The following is a 19434-nucleotide window of genomic DNA, read 5'->3' as shown; positions in this document are numbered from 1 at the left end:
CGGTGGGAGAACTCAGACTGCTACTTGTTTGTAGAGAACCCAGGACAGAAGGCACTGCAGAAATGTTAACTGTAGGAGCCTTTCTCCCGACGAGCTGTCACTGTCAGTTTTACCCCAGTAAAGTCTTGTCAACAAGTACTTTTTAAGTAACATGCAGATCTGGAAGTAAGAGGCAAGAGTTTCTTTCTTTCAGATTGCGATCAAAGTGGAAGAAAGATATATACCTCTAAAACAAAGACTTGATGAGGCCTGGAATTGCTATAGAGACTATAGGAATAAAGAGTCTCTCTGTCGAGACTCTAGGAATCCAGAGAAGAGGAGGAGACATGTGTGTTAGGGAGCTTCTAATGGGTGGCATGCACTGGGCAGCTTACAGGTGGTAGGTACCCAACAATAAACACTTTTCAGTTGAAAGGCTGGACTTCAAAGAAGTCTGGACTTCAAGGCAATCTGGACTTCTACCTGACTGGGAGGTACAGGCTGGGTGAACTGCAGGAGAAGGAAGCAGCAGACACCAGCTGTTCCTTACTTGATCTTGGAAATTAAGTTACCTCTGGGAAGGAACACACAGGGGCAGAATCACACACTCCCCATAAGGCAAGGCAGGCACATTTCCGTGATGCCAGGCACACAGGCAGCTCTCTCAGGGGTGAGAGAGCCCCACTTCTCCCTCTCCCCTCCCCAGAAAGGGGTTCCACTTGGAGGTTTTATCAGTGACCTAGGGCAAGAAAGAAGACGCAGTACTGGGGGAAACGGGCCTCCAGCTGTACCTCTGAACTGAATTACAGAAATGCAGCAGGCAGGGTCCCGACCAAGTTTAGACCTACATGGAAAGACTGAGTACCAAATTTTTTCATCAAATTTGCCAAATTACGAGCAGCATGGTAACAAAGCATATGAGGTTTAGAAACAGAAGACTTGGATGTGAGCCTCCTGGCTGTGTGATCTTCGGCAATAATAATATATATATATTAAAATTTATTTATTTAGTTTTGGCTGCGTTGGGTCTTCGTTGCTGCGCACGGGCTTTCTCTAGTTGCGGGGGGCGGGGGCTACTCTTTATTGTGGCGCGCGGGCTTCTCATTGCGGTGGCTTCTCTTGTTGCAGAGCACGGGCTCTAGGTGCGCGGGCTTCCGTAGTTGTGGCACGTGGGCTTCAGTAGTTGTGGCTCACAGGCTCTAAAGCACAGGCTCAGTAGTTGTGGCACACGGGCTTAGTTGCTCCGCAGCATGTGGGATCTTCCCAGACCAGGGATCAAACCCGTGTCCCCCTGCATTGGCAGGCGGATTCTTAACCACTGCACCTCCAGGGAAGCCCCTGGCAATAATAATAATAACCACCAATCCCTACTTTGATGAAAACACTGTGCTGAGAGTTTTACTTTCATTATCTCATCACCAATATTTTGTTGCAAATAAAACTCAGGGAGTAAATAACCTTATTTAAAGTCGCCTAAATAGAAGTTGTAGCATAAGAAACAGAATTCAGATCTGCTGAATACAATCCCAGGCCAGGCAGCTGAAGTGTTTTAAAGTGGTGGAAGGTCTCTAGTATTCCTTCCCATGAGTGAGATGGGGTTTGGGCGGATCAGTGGGAGAGGAAGACAGGATGCCAATTCCAGCCATGTGGGCTGGAATATGGGAGGGCTGGAGACACTAAATAGCTGGAATAATGGGTAAGCCTTCGGCTAAATAGCACAAGGCACTATATAGCAGCAACCCACTTTATGAAATATGAGGCATTGTTTTAAGATATGAATATGAATATGAAAAGGAAATTAAATGTATTACTATCTCCCTGTCCTCAGAGACTTTGTGACCTATGCTACAAAATGAACTTCCAAGTTCACCTAAAGATGCTATGAAATAAACTTTCCATTCAAAGTTATGGAATCAAACCTTTTAATATTGTGTCTAAACTTTTTTCTCAGATCCCTGGCTATGATTCAGATGAAAGAAGAGGTAACTGACTTCATTTTCTACACAGTGTTTTTACAAATGGCTTACATACGCACGGAGGCTCTCAAATATTCTTATAAACACATATATGGACAAGTCCACTTTAGATGCTTAATAAATGCTTACTAATGTCTCACAGTTGTATGTACATTATACACCAGCACTAGGCCAAGTTCCCTTCCAGTTTCCAAGTCAATCTTTTCACTGAATCATGAAATTTAACTCTCTGCTCTAATTCTTTTTTCCAGGAAGGCTAAGAACTGACAGTTTCCTGCTCTTCTGTGTTGCCCCAAATATTCCTTGTTGCCAACCAGGATTTAATGTCCCCACATTCCCCACTTCCAGATGATCTTACTGAAAAATAGAGAAAATGAATAGTAACAGTAGTAGTAGTAATAATTATAATAATAGCGGTAGTCACAGTGGTAATATTAATACTGGCTAAATGTTACTGGGCACTTGCGATGTCCCCTCCATGTGTGCTAACTTCTTTAATATAACACCTAAATCCTTGTGATATATAATATTTAAACCTTATGTGGAAGGCACTATTATTAAGCCTATTTATAGATGAGGAAACTGAGGCTTAAAGACAATGAGTGACCTGCCGTAAATTGAATGACTGTATATGTGTGAACCTGTTTCTGGACTGTGTTCTACGGGTCTATTTGTCTGTTTTTACAGCAGTAATACCACACTGTCTTAGTTACTATAGCTTTTTAATGAGTCTTGATATCTAGCAGTTTATGTTCTCCAGCTTTGTTTTTTTTTTCCAGATGGCTACTCTTGTCTCTGCATTTCTACATAAACTCACACACACACACACACACACACTCTAATACACTCCTAGGATTACTTTTGTGATGGCATTGGCTCTATAGATAAACTATGGGATACCTGACATCTTTACAATAGTCCATCTTTTAATCCACGAACACTGGATATTCCTTCATTTATTAATATTTAGATCCTCTTTACTTACTCTCAATAATGTTTTGTAGTTCTCTGTATAGAGGTCTTTTACATATTTTGATAGATTTATTCCTACATATTTGATGTTTCTAAATCTACTGTAAATGGTATAGGCTAAAATTTTTATTTTTCTAATTGTTTATTGGCAGAATATTAAAGTATCACTTGGTTATTGATTATTGATGTTATAACTAGGCTTAGCTAAATTTGTTAATCATAATAATATGACTGTTGATTCTTTTGGATTTTCTATGTATACAATCATGTTATCTATGACAAAAGAGTTTTTTTTGTTCATTTTCAATCTCCTTCTCTCCTTCCTCCCTTCCTTCCTTTCTCCCTTCCTTCCATACTGCAATTAGCTAGGATCTTCACATGAACTTAAATAGAAGTGGTAATGGTGGACTTTGTCATATTCCCAAACTGAGCAAAAAAGTATTCAACATTTTACCTTAAGTTATGATGTTAGCTATAGAATTTCTCTAGATGCACTTATATTACTGCTTCTTTGAAAAGACAAGCAGTCTGTCTCTTATAGCTGACTTTAAGATTTTTCTTTGTCTTTGGTTTTCTCAGTTTTAGTCTGTTGTGTCTAGGTGTGAATTTCTTCTAATTTATCTAGCTTAGGGTACATAATACTCCTTAAACCTGTGGCTTGGTGTCTTTCATCAGTTTGGGGAAATTCTCAGCCATTATTTCTTCAAATACTGCTTCTGCCCCGTTTTTCTCTATTCCCCCTCTGATTCTCCAATGTTAGACCTTTTCAACATGAGCCACATGTCTTTCATGCTCTTTTCTGTATCTGTTGTTCTTTTTACTCAATATGATTCAGTCTGGATTTTTCTACTGGCCTAGCTTTCAGCTCATTAATCCTCTCTTTAGTGGTGTCCAGTCTGTTGTTAAAACTACCTACTGAGTTCTTACTATCGGTAACATTTTTCAAATCAAGAATTTCCAACCAAATGTAAAATCGATAGCTCGTGGGAAGCAGCCGCATAGCACAGGGAGATCAGCTCCGTGCTCTGTGACCACCTAGAGGGGTGGGATAGGGAGGGTGGGAGGGAGATGCAAGAGGAAGGGGATATGGGGATATATGTATATGTATAGCTGATTCACTTTGTGATACAGCAGAAACTAACACACCATTGTAAAGCAATTATACTCCAATAAAGACGTTAAAAAAAAAAAGAATTTCCATATGATCCTTTTTAATAGATTCTGGTTCTCTAGTGAAATTATCCACCTTGTCAACTATTTTGTTGAATATATTAATCACAATTGTTTAAAAGGCTCTGTCTGAATCTGCAATATCTTAGCCCCCTTTGGGTCTATTTCTATTATCTTGTTTTCCTCATAGTCTGATTCTTAACTGCCTGGTAATTTTTTAATTGAATTCTGCACATAATGCACAAAAAACTGTAGAGGCTGGGTTCTCTCCTTTCAGAGAGGACTTGCTCGCTCCTCTAGCAAGCAGCAAAGGAGCAAAAACACCTCAATCCAATCAGAAACCAAGCTGATCTTGGCTGGTTAGCCATCTTTGTCAGGCTCAGACTACCTCTGCTTCGTCCCCACTTGTAGGGTACAGGCCTCCTGGAGTCTTAACTAAGAATCTGGGTTATTTCCTAAGTCCCTTCTCCTTGGTGGATTCTCAAGCTCCAATTTTTGTCTTTCCAGCACCCTAGACTGCCCTGTTTTTCAGCCTGCATTCCTGTGCAGCTGTATCCACAGATTCCTCAAAAGGAAAACTGTTGCCTAGATTTAGGTTCATTCTGGGCTTCTCTTCTCTTGGGGGGAACTTAGTCCCTCAAGTCCTGGCTGTCATGGCAGCCTCAAACTCTAATTTTTGTGTTCCCAGCTCCATGAGATTGCCTACAGCTCTGCTGCCTTCTCCTCCTCTTGGCAGCCACCCTGAGCCTTTTTGGTCTCTTGACCTGCACCTGAGAGTCAACTAATGCCAACAGGAGAGAAGCAATATGCAGAAAGCTGGCCTCAACTCAATGGGCCTCGCTTCTCTCCAGGATCTCACTGCTCAAGTCTGGTGCCTTAGCAGCAATCTGACACCTTCAAACAGATGTCTCTGTTTTAATATTTTATATGTATTTCCAGTTGTTCTTGGTGGGAGCACCGATTTGCTACAAGCTACTTCATCACAGCCAGAAGTGAAAGTAACTAAATAATTTTTTTGATATTTATTAAGTTTCTACACATGACAGAACCTACTTTTTGATAAGGCCATTGTTCTTAAGAGGATTACTTTTCATAGTGATGAAAAACATTTGTACCTTTTTCTTGCTATATTTGGTTTTTGTCCCTTTTTAAAGCTCTGAGAAGAAACAGTGCAGGAGAATGGTCATTGGTTTATTAGTTACACTAATGAACACTCTCTCCTAAATAATTCAGTTTACATAATGCAAGTTAACATTACATCCTTGGCAATTTGTGTAACTTTAGATCTTTGGTAATCATGGTTACCAATGTCGGCTCCAAACAACTCTACAATGTAGATTATTTCCTTTTCTCTGAAGAGGAAGCTGAGACAAAGAGTGGGTAAGAATGTTGCCCAAAGTTCCAGATTTTGAGGCAGGGTTGGAATGGAAACTGAATAGCCCACGTGTGGCGATCTCAGCTTGAAATTATGTTCTAATGAACAAAGAGCTTGGTGGGAATCTTTGTCCTTAACCAGCTGGGAACTATAAACAACATGATTAGGAGATGGAGGGGCAATTTACCACAAATTGTACCTTAGCCGAGTTCATCTGGACTTCCTTACTCTTGACATTTAAAGATCTTTCACAACTGATTGCAAAGTAGGCCAATTCTCCGCCCTTCCATTTATTACGAGTGAGCCCTTAAGAGGCGAGGGGCCTCTGAGCCTCAGTGCCGCAACTTACCCTCAGACTATCTGCTCAGATGGAAGAAATGGGACTTGCTGTGTGGGAACCTTTTCTTGTGATGCTTAGAACACGGAGTAGCCTCTTGATCGATTGTGAGATATATAAAGACCTCTAAAATCCCCCAGATTTTTAACTTGTAACTGAAGGATTGTCAATACAGTCATTTAACAGACATCTTAATGTAAACAAGATCTGAGGTCAAATGTCAAGCACATGTGGGAAAAGCAAACTCTAGAAGGAGAGGAAAAGAGGCCCACTTGGGAAATTTGGAACAACACTGGGCTCTGAGGAACAGTTTTCATAAGCTTAGAGAAGAATCGCAGAGCCATGACTTACAGACGCCAGAAAAATGGTCCGTTTGGACTTCGAGGTCCAAAGAGCACAAGTTCCTGGGGCCTTTATGCAAAGAAAGGTTTTGTTGTTGTTGTCATTGATAATATTGTTATAGGCAGAGAGGTTGGGATTCCAAACATCTAATCAGAGGCTTCTAATCAGCCCATGGAGGCCAGCTTTTCATCTTCTCCTCAACTCTTCACTGACTCCTATGGTTATCTTTCCAAAGGCAGAGATGGTAGGACAACCTGAGGCTACTCTTTGGGCTTTAACAATTGCTTTTAATAACTATCTAACTCCAATACTACACTCTCTTCTACCCACGTGTCTCCAGCTACTTGGCTATCCCACTGTCTCTGCAAATTCAACATGAACAAAACCAAACTCATCAAGCGTTTCCCACAAAACTCCAATCTTTCCTACTTCTGTGTTACTATCATCCCTCAGGTTCTGTGCTATATTATTTTGTAAGTAAGGTCAGACCCAGGTTAGGGGAAAGGTATTGTGCAAAAGACCTTAGTGAGTAACATTATCTGTCCTTTCACAGGCAGAAATCCTTCAAAAACAATACAGAAATCAATGAGTAGGACTGCAAATCCTGAGCTCCTGGACCCATTTTAGGCCTGCACTGGATTCTGCCTGCCACACTCCTCCACGACTGTGCTTGGAGGCCCGGAGAGCTGCTCGGCACATCTCTAGTGGGTCTCTAATGGAAATGAGGACCAAGAGAGGGAGCTGCGAATCCAGGGCAGCGGCAGCTCTGGCAGATGGCAGCCCTGGCACAGCCAGCAGTCTCTGCTGACTCTGTGATCACGGAGGCCACGGCTGGAATCCTTTCGGACAAAGAAGCTAAGGCCCTGGGAGGTGAAGGGAGAGACTTGATCAAGACAGAACTGAAACCAGGGGGGCAGTGACAGTAATACTCGCTGGCCTTTCGACTGCCCTCAGAGGATCCTCTGCTTATTTCTGTAATATGATTGACGCCTGTAAACGGTCTCCAGCTGAAGTCCTCTCCAATTCCACTTCCTCTCAAATCCTACATCAATCTTCAAGCAATTACTTTGCCAGCTCAGAAACCCCTAGTGGTTCCTTTTTTGCCAAAGTCCTACCAGATGAAGCTGTAATGGTTGCTTGGCATTTAATGCTCTTCATGTTTGTCCTTTAAGGACCCTGAACAACTCTGGCTCTATGAAATCCATGCAGTGCAGGGATTTAGCGCTCGGACTCGGGCCAGTGTGCCTCCTTGTGAAACCTCGTTCTCCCACTTCTAGCTGTGTGGCCTTGGGCACGTCACTAAACCTCCAGCTGCCTCAGTTTCCTTATCTGTAAATGAGGATGACAATAGGACCCACCCCATGGAGCTTTTGTTAGGATTAAATGAGCTAAGTTCTTATAGAAGTGTTACCTATTATTATCAAATGTTACCCTACTTCAAACATCCTGTAAGGCAAACCCAACCATTCAGTTCCCCGAATACCCTCTCTGGGCTCTACCACTGCATGGGCTCTTCCTCCCCATGGATGGACTGCCCAAGGCCAATCTCTCAGTTCAGGTCCTACCCATCCTTGAAGGTCCAGCTCACATCTTATCAACCCCACACAGCCTTTACTATTTCCTTGGAAGAAGGGGATCTTTTCTCCCGCTGAAAGCCCCATGCATGCATCTCTTGTTACATACATGTCTATGTTATGGTTACTATAATCATGCCTTAAATGAGAGGGAAAATAAAAGTGCTTTGTATATTGTAAAATGCTCCACAGATGTGATTCTAATAATGATAATGGTATCATCTTGTCTCCACCACAGTACTAGGAGTTTCGTGAGGGCAGGGATCACATCTGTTATCTTTGTTTCTCCCATAGAACTTTACCAAATAAAGTTTGTGAATGAGTTTTTTTTAAATGGATGAGTAAAGGATTAACACTGAAGGGTAGTTAACCGGATGTGTTTCCCATGGAGAGGTCACTGAGGGAGTGAAAGCATGATGCAAACATACTGATGGGAGGAGGGGGAATATTTTCTGATGGTGGGTATTTTTCAGGGAGGGCAGGCCTATGTAGGAGGCCATCAGAGAAAGTTCTGAGAAGCCAAAGGGTGGGCAAGTCAGGATGTTCAGCACCTTTAAAGGTTCCTTCCAGGCCTCCTTTTCAACTCAAACCAGGGAATTGCTCCAGGCTTTGTTTCCCACCTTCTATTTCATGCCGTCTCTCTCTCTCACCAAGCTTTTCAGGTTTCTTTCTGTGTCAGTTATAGTTCTTTGTTGGAAGTTAACAGAAACTAACTTTGTCTCACTCAACCAAAAGAAAATCTACTAGATGAACAGTGAGGGCTCAAAGAACAACGAAAGCTAGAGTCAAAGCTTGGAGAAAGACAGGGGTAAAGAGAGGTCTAGAGGTCTAGGCATTGGGAACCACAGCGGCCATCACACCGCGGGAAGAGCCCAGTTACATGCTGCTCTCGTGGTTGTGTCCTTACTTCCTGGAGCCACCTGCCAAGTCAAAGGCCTAGGAGACAAAGACTGATGGGCCAGGCTGGGTCACGTGCTCATGCCAGGCTTCAGCGGGAGGGCAAGTAAAAGATCTGGCCCTTTTGGCTTCTGTCATAGGAAGCAGGCACTATGTCCTGTCAGAAGGGCACACAGTGAGGCAAAGTTGATTCCCTGAAAGGAAATGTGGGTGTTGTTGAGAAGAAGAACCAGATGCTAACAGCTGAATGACCAAAAACAGCCATCACACTATGCCTTTGGATTTCCTTTTGATTCTCCTTTCCCACCTAGCCCATCTGCATGGACAGCTCATTTGAACAGTTCTGTGGTGTTCTGATATCACTTCTCCCCCAAGAGGCTGCCTTTCTTTCTTGGTGGCACATGCTGCTGCCTGAGAGCAAAGGATGACACACCCCATGCTCCTAGGATGTCCAAGCCCAGGTCCAGTGCCCTATGCCCATGCTTATCTGCAGAAGTGGTAGAGATCAGATAGAGGGTGTGTGATGGGCCTGTGGCCTGGAGCTTAGGCACTGGAAGGTGACAGTAAAGAGAGAAGGTGAGAAGGAAAGCAATACAAAGTTATCCCTTAGACGTGCTATTCCATCCCTCACCCACTGCGCAGTTAGTGCTAAGGAGCGCAGGGAGGAGTCAAGCAGAGCCATCTCCATTTTAAGTTCTGTTGTCTGGAACTACTGTTTGCAGTGGGGTCTGCTGTGAAAGGAACAATGAAAAGGGAGGGAAAGTTTGCTGGGGGAGGCTTTTCTGGGCAAGGTCTCCTCATGAATAAAATGTGACACAAGACAGGGATGATCCCCTTTCCGTTCCTGGTCTGTGTTATCTGCATGTGACACCTGGAACAGTGGCAGCCATCTTGGAGCTATGAGGAAACAAGCCTGAGGACAAGAGCCTACTCCCTGAAAATACGAGAGAAAAAAAGGAATCAGACTGGATCTTGATGATGTTGCTGGGTTGCTTCATTAATGGACCTTGGAACTTGGAAAGTCTTCCAGACTATCAGGAATCAGATAATATATTTCATTACTGTTGAAGAAAGATACCAGTAGAAGTGTTTTCTGTTACAACTGAAATCATCCTACCTGATACAGTCTTCTAGCCACTACTCTAAACTCTGGGCACATCTAAGACCCACTGACATCATCTAACCTTGGAGTATGAGCCTACAGAGGGAAATTCTCCCCACCCAAAAAAGGAGAAGGCTCTCTGCAGCTGCACAGTTAACACATGTCTCAGGCCAGCCCTCCTACTCCTCCTTTGTCTTTTTTGGACAAGCATCATGTAATTTGGGACCATAGATATTGGGTAATTACCACGGCAATGATTAGGGATTCACTTCAGGAATAAGGAAATATAATTATAGTCCAATTGCAGCTTGTTTCCATGACAACAGGGGCAATTGTAATTGATCAGCACTTTTCTTCCTAAGCAGATCCGTGAGTCTCATTCAAATGAAATGCTAAAGAGCAATTAACTATCCTCATCAAACGAACTAGAGTTGCTGGAAGAGCCTGAAGTCAGATTACACTTTGTGTGGCGTCTTGGAGGTTCATCCTGGACTCTGGTAGTTTATGAAAATATTTGGTACTCAATAGGCTATAGAGTACCAAATCACCTAATAATTACAATAGAAACAGGATACATCATAAAAAATTCAAGGAAGAGGAAGAAAGTTTGGAATCTTAAAACACAGATTCTCAGAACTGGAAGTCAAAGGATCATCTACTTCAGCCCCTTGGCTCAGTCCCATGCCTAGATCACGTAGGACGAGCAATCGTCTAGCCTGCCTCTAATGCTCTGTAGGGGTTCCACGGGCTTCCACGCTACCTGTTCCACTCCTCAGATGCCCCACCTGGAGAAAGATCTTTTCATAAACCTCTCTAGCCAGGCTTCCCTGGTGGTGCAGTGGTTAAGAATCCGCCTGCCAATGCAGGGGACATGGGTCCGATCCCTGGTCCGGGAAGATCCCACATGCCCGCGGAGCAAGTAAGCCCATGGGCCACAACTACTGAGCCTGCGCTCTAGAGCCCGCGAGCCACAACTACTGAAGCCTGCGTGCCTAGAGCCCGTGCTCCGCAAAAAGAGAAGCCATCACAATGCGAAGCCCGTGCACTGCAACACCCGCGCACTGCAACAAAGTAGCGCCTCCTCGCCGCAACTAGAGAAAGCCGCGCACAGCAGCGAAGACCCAACACATCCAAAAATAATAAATAAATAAAAGTAAATAAATTTATTTTACAAAAACCAAAAAACCTCTCTAGTCACTGTTGGAATCAATTTAGACTTGGTCTATGCTCTGGAAATAGAAAGCTAGTTATCGACAACCTCTTTATCTCAGTAGTAATATTATGCCCTGCATTTGTAAAGTGCTTTTTCATAGCAGATAGTGTAATGTCATGTGCATTTTTTTGTCCTCATAATAATCCTTGAAGACAGCATATCCATTTAACAGATAAAGAGGCTGGTTTGGTTAAGGTCACACAGCTCATGAGTGAAAGCACCTGTATTCACAAGAGGACCCTGGCTCCTGATCTGCTGCTCTCCCACATCTTGTATCTCCAATAATAGCCAAAACTGATTCATCATCTTTCTTTCCCCGAGACTTACTCAGCCCAGCTCTATTTGTTCTCCTGCTTAGCCCTAATTTTCATGCATTTAATGCTTTTGTACCTCTTCTCTACTCCCTGTTCAATTTCAGCACATTCCAGGTTCCTATGGATAGAGGATAAATGATCAAGTAAAATAAGTCTTTTCTGACTTCATCTTCTGAAAAGCAGCAAGGCCAAGGGACCTAAGCACACACGGTAATCAGGGAGCCTGAGCTTCACTGTAATTTCACTGGTGACATGCTGTCTCACTACACCAACCATGTAATTTTCCTTTTCCAGCAGGTCAGAGGGACAGCGATACTCTTCATCATGATGGGAAACTGAAGGATGAATTAGACAAACACTGACTGGTACAGTGGGAAGAGTCAGTATGGTAAAAAGGGCAGGATTCATGTACTCATTCATTCAATGAATAACTACTGAATGCCTGCTATGTGCCAGGCACAGTGCTAGAGGCTGGAAATACGATGAAAGGCAAGACATGCAGGCCTGCTTTTACGGAAGTTGTGTGAACATTGGCGGCAGGGGTCCTGATCTAGGCTCAGGGGGCCAGAGGAAGCTTGCTTCCTCGAGGAAGGTGCGTTTGTGCAGAAAACTGAAGGATGAAGAGGAATTAGCTGGGGGAAGGAGGTGGAGATGGGGGTGGGGCTGTTCTAGACAAAAGGATTACCATGTGCAAAATCAGCTGACCTGGAGTCCAGTCATATCTCTAACACTAACAGCACTTGTGAAGTGAAGGTACTGGATCAGCACTAAAAACGACCTTAAACTTTTAACACTGGTGTGTGCACGCACGTGTGTGTGTGTGTGTGTGTGTATATCTGTGTGTGCTGCTGGCGGGGAGAGACTACTGAATAAGGGTCTCATATAAGTGAAGAGTACAATTTACATTATTAGGGGGGCAAGGGTGTGGGGTCAGCCAGAGGCACATATTTCAAGTAGGCAGCCTCAAACATGACCTGTATCTTTCCCCAGGTCCCCTCTCCTCTATCAAGATGCCCATGGACCCCCAATGCAGGGCACAAAACCCTCAAGTAAATGGGAGCAGCTGCTTACCCTTCCAAGCTAGCCTGTTACACTCTACACTTACATCCTACTTCAAAATTACCCCTTTCTGTTCCACCCCAAATTTCTACCTCCTATTTTAGGGTTTCAGAGGAGGAAAATATGCCCCTTGTCTCTCCTGCCAACATGAACTTAACCACCTCAGCCAGGTATAACCTCATCAAGACTACATTTATTCCTTTCTTAAAAAACATCTTAAACAGGTGGGGTCCGCGCAGTCCGCCCGGAGGATTCAACCCAGCAGCGGGTCCGGCCGTGCCGGCGTTCCAGCGGATCTTTCCCGCTCCCCGTTCCTCCTGACCCCTCCCCCAGCCCTCCCTCCGCCCCTCGCCTCTCCCCCCGCGCCTCTCCCTCCGTGTCTCCGCGGGTGGAGGTGGGCGGGCGGGGCCGAGGTTGGGGCCGGTGGGGGACCGCCCCCCAGCCGGTGACCAGCCGCCGCCAGGCATATTTCCACCGCAGCGGTGCGCTGCGACCGGCTCCAGGACGGCTGGGAAGGCCGAAGGGGAAGATGGCTCGGGAGGGGCCCCGTCGTCTCCGCGGCCGGCCAACCCTCCCCGAGTGTTACAGCCCCCCGGCAGCAGGGTTATAAATATATATGCACCCAACATAGGAGCACCTCAATACATAAGGCAACTGCTAACAGCCGTAAAAGAGGAAATCGACAGTAACACAGTAATAGGGGCAGACATTAACACGTCACTTACACCAATGGACAGATCATCCAGACAGAAAATTAATAAGGAAACAGAAGCTTTAAATGACACAATAGACCAGATAGATTTAATTGATATTTATAGGACATTCCATCCAAAAACAGCAGATTACACTTTCTTCTCAAGTGCACACGGAACATTCTCCAGGATAGATCACATCTTGGGTCACAAATCAAGCCTCAGTAAATTTAAGAAAATTGAAATCATACCAAGCATCTTTTCTGACCACAATGCTATGAGATTAGAAATGAATTACAGGGGAAAAAAACATAAAAAACACAAACACATGGAGGCTAAACAATATGTTACTAAATAACCAAGAGATCACTGAAGAAATCAAAGAGGAAATCAAAAAATACCTAGAGACAAATGACAATGAAAACACGATGATCCAAAACCTATGGGATGCAGCAAAAGCAGTTCTAAGAGGGAAGTTTATAGCTATACAAGCCTACCTCAAGAAACAAGAAACATCTCAAGTAAACAATCTAACCTCACACCTAAAGGAACTAGAGAAAGAAGAACACACAAAACCCAAAGTTAGCAGAAGGAAAGAAATCATAAAGATCAGAGCAGAAATAAATGAAATAGAAACAAAGAAAACAAGAGCAAAGATCAATAAAACTAAAAGCTGGTTCTTTGAGAAGATAAACCAAATTGATAAACCATTATCCAGATGCATCAAGAAAAAGAGGAAGAGGACTCAAATCAATAAAATTAGAAATGAAAAAGGAGAAGTTACAACAGACACCACAGAAATACAAAGCATCCTCAGAGACTACTACAAGCAACTCTATGCCAATAAAATGGACAACCTAGAAGAAATGGACAAATTCTTAGAAAGGTATAACCTTCCAAGACTGAACCAGGAAGAAACAGAAAATATGAACAGACCAATCACAAGCAATGAAATTGAAAGTGTGATTAAAAATCTTCCAACAAACAAAAGTCCAGGACCAGATGGCTTCACAGGTGAATTCTATCAAACATTTAGAGAAGAGCTAATACCCATCCTTCTCAAACTCTTCCAAAAAATTGCAGAGGAAGGAACACTCCCAAACTCATTCTATGAGGTCACCATCACCCTGATACCAAAACCAGACAAAGATACTACAAAAAAAAGAAAATTACAGACCAATATCACTGATGAATATAGATGCAAAAAACCTCAACAAAATACTAGCAAACAGAATCCAACAACACATCAAAAGGATCATACACCATGATCAAGTGGGATTTACCCCAGGGATGCAAGGATTCTTCAATATACACAAATCAATCAATGCAATACACCATATTAACAACTTGAAGAATAAAAACCATATGATCATCTCAATAGATGCAGAAAAAGCTTCTGACAAAATTCAACACCCATTTATCATAAAAACTCTCCAGAAAGTGGACACAGAGGGAACCTACCTCAACATAATAAAGGTCATATATGACAAACCCACAGCAAGCATCATTCTCAATGGTGAAAAACTGAAAGCATTTCCTCTAAGATCAGGAACGAGACAAGGATGTCCACTCTCACCACTATTATTCAACATAGCTTTGGAAGTCCTAGCCACGGCAATCAGAGAAGAAAAAGAAATAAAAGGAATACAAATTGGAAAAGAAGAAGTAAAACTGTCACTGTCTGCAGATGATATGATACTATACATAGAGAATCCTAAAAATGCCACCAGAAAACTACTAGAGCTAATCAATGAATTTGGTAAAGCAGCAGGATACAAAATTAATGCACAGAAATCTCTTGCATTCCTATACACTAATGATGAAAAATCTGAAAGAGAAATTAAGGAAACACTCCCATTTACCACTGCAACAAAAAGAATAAAATACCTAGGAATAAACCTCCCTAGGGAGACAAAAGACCTGTACGAAGAAAACTACAAGACACTGATGAAAGAAATTAAAGATGATACCAACAGATGGAGAGATATACCATGTTCTTGGATTGGAAGAATCAATATTGTGAAAATGACTATACTACCCAAAGCAATCTACAGATTCAGTGCAATCCCTATCAAATTACCAATGGCATTTTTTACGGAACTAGAACAAATCATCTTAAAATTTGTATGGAGACACAAAAGACCCCGAATAGCCAAAGCAGTCTTGAGGGGAAAAAACGGAGCTGGAGGAATCAGACTCCCTGACTTCAGACTATACTACAAAGCTACAGTAATCAAGACAATATGGTACTGGCACAAAAACAGAAACATAGATCAATGGAACAGGATAGAAAGCCCAGAGATAAACCCATGCACCTATGGTCAACTAATCTATGACAAAGGAGGCAAGGATATGCAATGGAGAAAAGACAGTCTCTTCAGTAAGTGGTGCCAGGAAAACTGGACAGCTACATGTAAAAGAATGAAATTAGAACACTCCCTAACACCATACACAAAAATAAACTCAAAATGGATTCGAGACCTAAATGTAAGACCGGACACTATAAAACTCTTAGAGGAAAACACAGGAAGAACACTCTTTGACATAAATCACAGCAAGATCTTTTTTGATCCACCTCCTAGAGTAATGGAAATAAAAACAAAAAGAAACAAATGGGACCTAATGAAACTTCAAAGCTTTTGCACAGCAAAGGAAACAATAAACAAGATGACAAGACAACCCTCAGAATGGGAGAAAATATTTGCAAATGAATCAACGGACAAAGGATTAATCTCCAAAATATATAAACAGCTCATTCAGCTCAATATTAAAGAAACAAACAACCCAATCCAAAAATGGGCAGAAGACCTAAATAGACATCTCTCCAAAGAAGACATACAGATGGCCAAGATGCACATGAAAAGCTGCTCAACATCACTAATTATTAGAGAAATGCAAATCAAAACTACAATGAGGTATCACCTCACACCAGTTAGAATGTGCATCACCAGAAAATCTACAAACAACAAATGCTGGAGAGGGTGTGGAGAAAAGGGAACCCTCTTGCACTGTTGGTGGGAATGTAAATTGATACAGTCACTATGGAGAACAGTATGGAGGTTCCTTAAAAAACTAAAAATAGAATTACCATATGATCCAGCAATCCCACTACTGGGCGTATACCCAGAGAAAACCATAATTCCAAAAGACACATGCACCCCAATGTTCATTGCAGCACTATTTACAATAGCCAGGTCATGGAAGCAACCTAAATGCCCATCAACAGACAAATGGATAAAGAAGTCGTGGTACATATATACAATGGAATATAACTCAGCCGTAAAAAGGAACGAAATTGAGTCAGTTGTTGAGACGTGGATGGATCTAGAGATTGTCATACAGAGTGAAGTAAGTCAGAAAGAGAAAAACAAATATCATATATTAACGCATGTATGTGGAACCTAGAAAAATGGTACAGATGAACTGGTTTGCAGGGCAGAAGTTGAGACCCAGATGTAGAGAACAAACGTATGGACACCAAGGGGGGAAAACCACGGGGGGGTGGGGGTGGAGGTGTGATGCATTGGGCGATTGGGATTGACAAGTTGAGACCCAGATGTAGAGAACAAACGTATGGACACCAAGGGGGGAAAACCACGGTGGGAGTGGGGGTGGAGGTGTGATGAATTGGGCGATTGGGATTGTGATGTGTATAAAATCGATGACTAATAAGAACCTGCTCTATAAAAAACAAAAACAAAAACAAAACATCTTTATTGAGATGCAATTCCAATACCATAAAATTCACCCTTTTAAAGGGTACATTTAAATGATTTTTAGTATATTCACAAAATTGGGCAACCATCACTGCCACCTAAATTTAGAAGATTTTTATAACCCCAAAGAAACCACGTACCCATTAGCAGTCACCCCCACCCTACCAAGCACCTGTCAACCACTAATCTTTCTGTCTGTGTGGATTTGCCTGTTTGGAACATTTCATATAAATGGAATCATATAATAGGTGGTATTTTTTTATTTGGCTTCTTTCACTTAATGTATTGTTTTCAAAGTTTATCCATGTTATACCATGTATCAGGATTTCATTCTTTTTCATTCCCAAATAATATTCCATTGTATGGATATACACCATGTTGTATTTATCCATTCATCTTTTGATGGACATTTGGATGGTTTCCACTTTGGGGCTATTATGAATAATGCTGCTGTGAACATTTGTATACAAGTTTTTGTGTGGACATATATTTTCATTCCTCTTGGGTATATACCTAGGAGTGGAATTGCTGGGTCATATGGTAACTCTATGTTTAATATTTTGAGGAGCTGTCAAAGTGTTTTCCAAAGTGGCTGCATCATTTTACATTATCAGCAATGTATGAGGGTTCCAATTTCTCCACATCCTCACCAACACGTACTATTGTCTGTCTTTTTTATTATAGCCTTCCTAATGGGTGTGAAGTGATCAGTTCAGAACCTGCGTCCCAGGGAGGGGATTCAGAGGGAAAGGCAGATTATATGGGCAGAGATCCTCCCTGGGGAGTGGAGGGGTTCAAGCCACATATTGGGTGCCCCAGTCCTGGGGTCCAACACAGGGGAGACGAGCTCCCTTGGCTGGTTGGAGGGCCAGTGGGACTAACAGGAGGGCTGTGGGAAGCCTGGACTCTTCTCAGGAGGAGTAGGTACATTGAAATGCAAAAACCCTAATCTTGTATTTTGCAGTCTGTTTCAACTTTATTAGTCAAATGGTTGATTTGTGGATTCCTTAGGATTTTCTATATACAAGATCATGGTATCTGCAAATAGATAGCTTTTATTTCTTCCTTTCCAAAATTGATGCCTTTTATTTCTTTTTCTTGCCTAACTGTCCTAGCTATAACCTATGGTATAGTACAGTACAGTGTTGAATAGCCATTCTTGTCTTTTTCCTGATCTCAAGGGGAACACATTCATTCTTTCACCATTTAGTATAATATTAGCTGTGGATTTTCACAGATGTCCTTTATCAAGTTGAAGAAGTTCCTTTCCATGCCCAGTTTTGAGTGTTTTTATCATGTAAGGGTGTTGGATTTTGTGAAACGCTTTTTTCTACATCAACTGAGATGATCACGTGGTTTTTGTCCTTTATTTTATTAACATGGTGTGTTATATTGATTGATTTTTGTATATAAAACGAACCTTGTACTCCTGGCTTAGATCCCATTCAGTCATGGTGTAGAATCCTTTTTTATATGTTGTTGGATTCAGTTTGCTAGTATTTTGTTTGGGATTTTTTATGTCTTTATTCGTAAGAGCTATTGGTCCGTAGTTTTCTTTTGTGTGTGATGTTTTGGTGTTAGGGTAACACTGGCCTCATACAATGAGTGGGAAAGTTTCCTCCTATTCTATTCGTGTCACGCTCATTCTTGTGTGAAAGTCTCTGCTCGTGCCATTCCTGATCTGAAACATACGTGCCTTGCCTCTCAGCACTCCAAGTCCTGTCCCTTGTTGGGAGACAGCTCAAGTCCTCCTCATTCCTGAGCCCCTTCCTATCTGCTCCAGCCCCACAGTGAGCTCACCCTCCGTGGAGCCCCTCCGGTTCTCACCATGCTTACAGCTGGCGCTTACTGTAAAGTGCTGTAGCTATGCATGATCACAGTAAATGCCAGGTGTTAGGCAGAAACTGGAAGTAGGACAAGTGGTGTCCCAATAAGTAGCAGAGCCTCCATCAGGCAGCTGAAGGCAGGAAGATACCTGAGCCTGGTGACCCAGGACCAGCAGGGCAACTCAGGGCCATATGACTAGCTCCCTAGTATGGCCGCAGCAGAATACAGAGGCAGAATAGCAGCAATGCACTCATTACTGCTTGAATAGTGGCTCAGCAACTTACTAGCAAGTCATTCTCTAGCCCTAGTTTTCTCATCTTTGAAATGGGAATAATAATGTCAATCTCAGAGTCACGGTAAATATTACAGGAATTCACATATGCAAAACACATTGTATTAAGTTTAATACGTGGTAGCTTTAATATACACCCATGGATATTCTCTGTGAAACAAAAATTTGTGGTTAAATCTTGGAAATGCTGCAAACTACATCCCTCTTCTTGGAAATTCCCAGGGCACACTGGCATAGTAAAAGATCTGAAAAGTCCCATGTAAAGAATCCTATTTAATTCATTTTGGTCCAGGATTTCCCAGATCTCTTTGTCAAACTGACCCTCTCCCCCTTTTAAATTTAACATCTATTTAACACACTTTGGGAAACACAATATTAGCTGTATTTAGTTACTAAAGGAAGTCACATTCAATTGTTAAAAACTGATCACGTTTTACTGTTTTGCTTTTCCCATAGGCATGTATAATTTAAAAGTAGTAGCCTAGGAGAAATAAAGACTTCTAACCTAGAGAGAACAGAATGCTTTGAAACCCAAAGGAAATGAGAAATTTCAGGCAGAAGGAGATCAATAAAGAGCTATTTTTGGCCATGGAGACA

At 42.3% G+C, this 19434-nt stretch overlaps 1 protein-coding gene across 2 annotated transcripts in view; it reads right to left on the bottom strand.

Moving 5' to 3' along the window:
* CRACD (capping protein inhibiting regulator of actin dynamics) overlaps positions 1 to 19434 on the bottom strand; it is a 278237-nt gene that overhangs the window by 37143 nt on the left and 221660 nt on the right. The gene's annotated exons all lie outside the window — the stretch shown is intronic.

The sequence above is a fragment of the Eubalaena glacialis genome, chromosome 5 (genome assembly GCF_028564815.1).
Source record: "Eubalaena glacialis isolate mEubGla1 chromosome 5, mEubGla1.1.hap2.+ XY, whole genome shotgun sequence".
Classification (NCBI taxonomy): Eukaryota; Metazoa; Chordata; class Mammalia; order Artiodactyla; family Balaenidae; genus Eubalaena; species Eubalaena glacialis.
The sequence above is the reverse complement of the archived record's forward strand: the minus strand, read 5'-3'. Positions and strand labels throughout refer to the sequence as shown.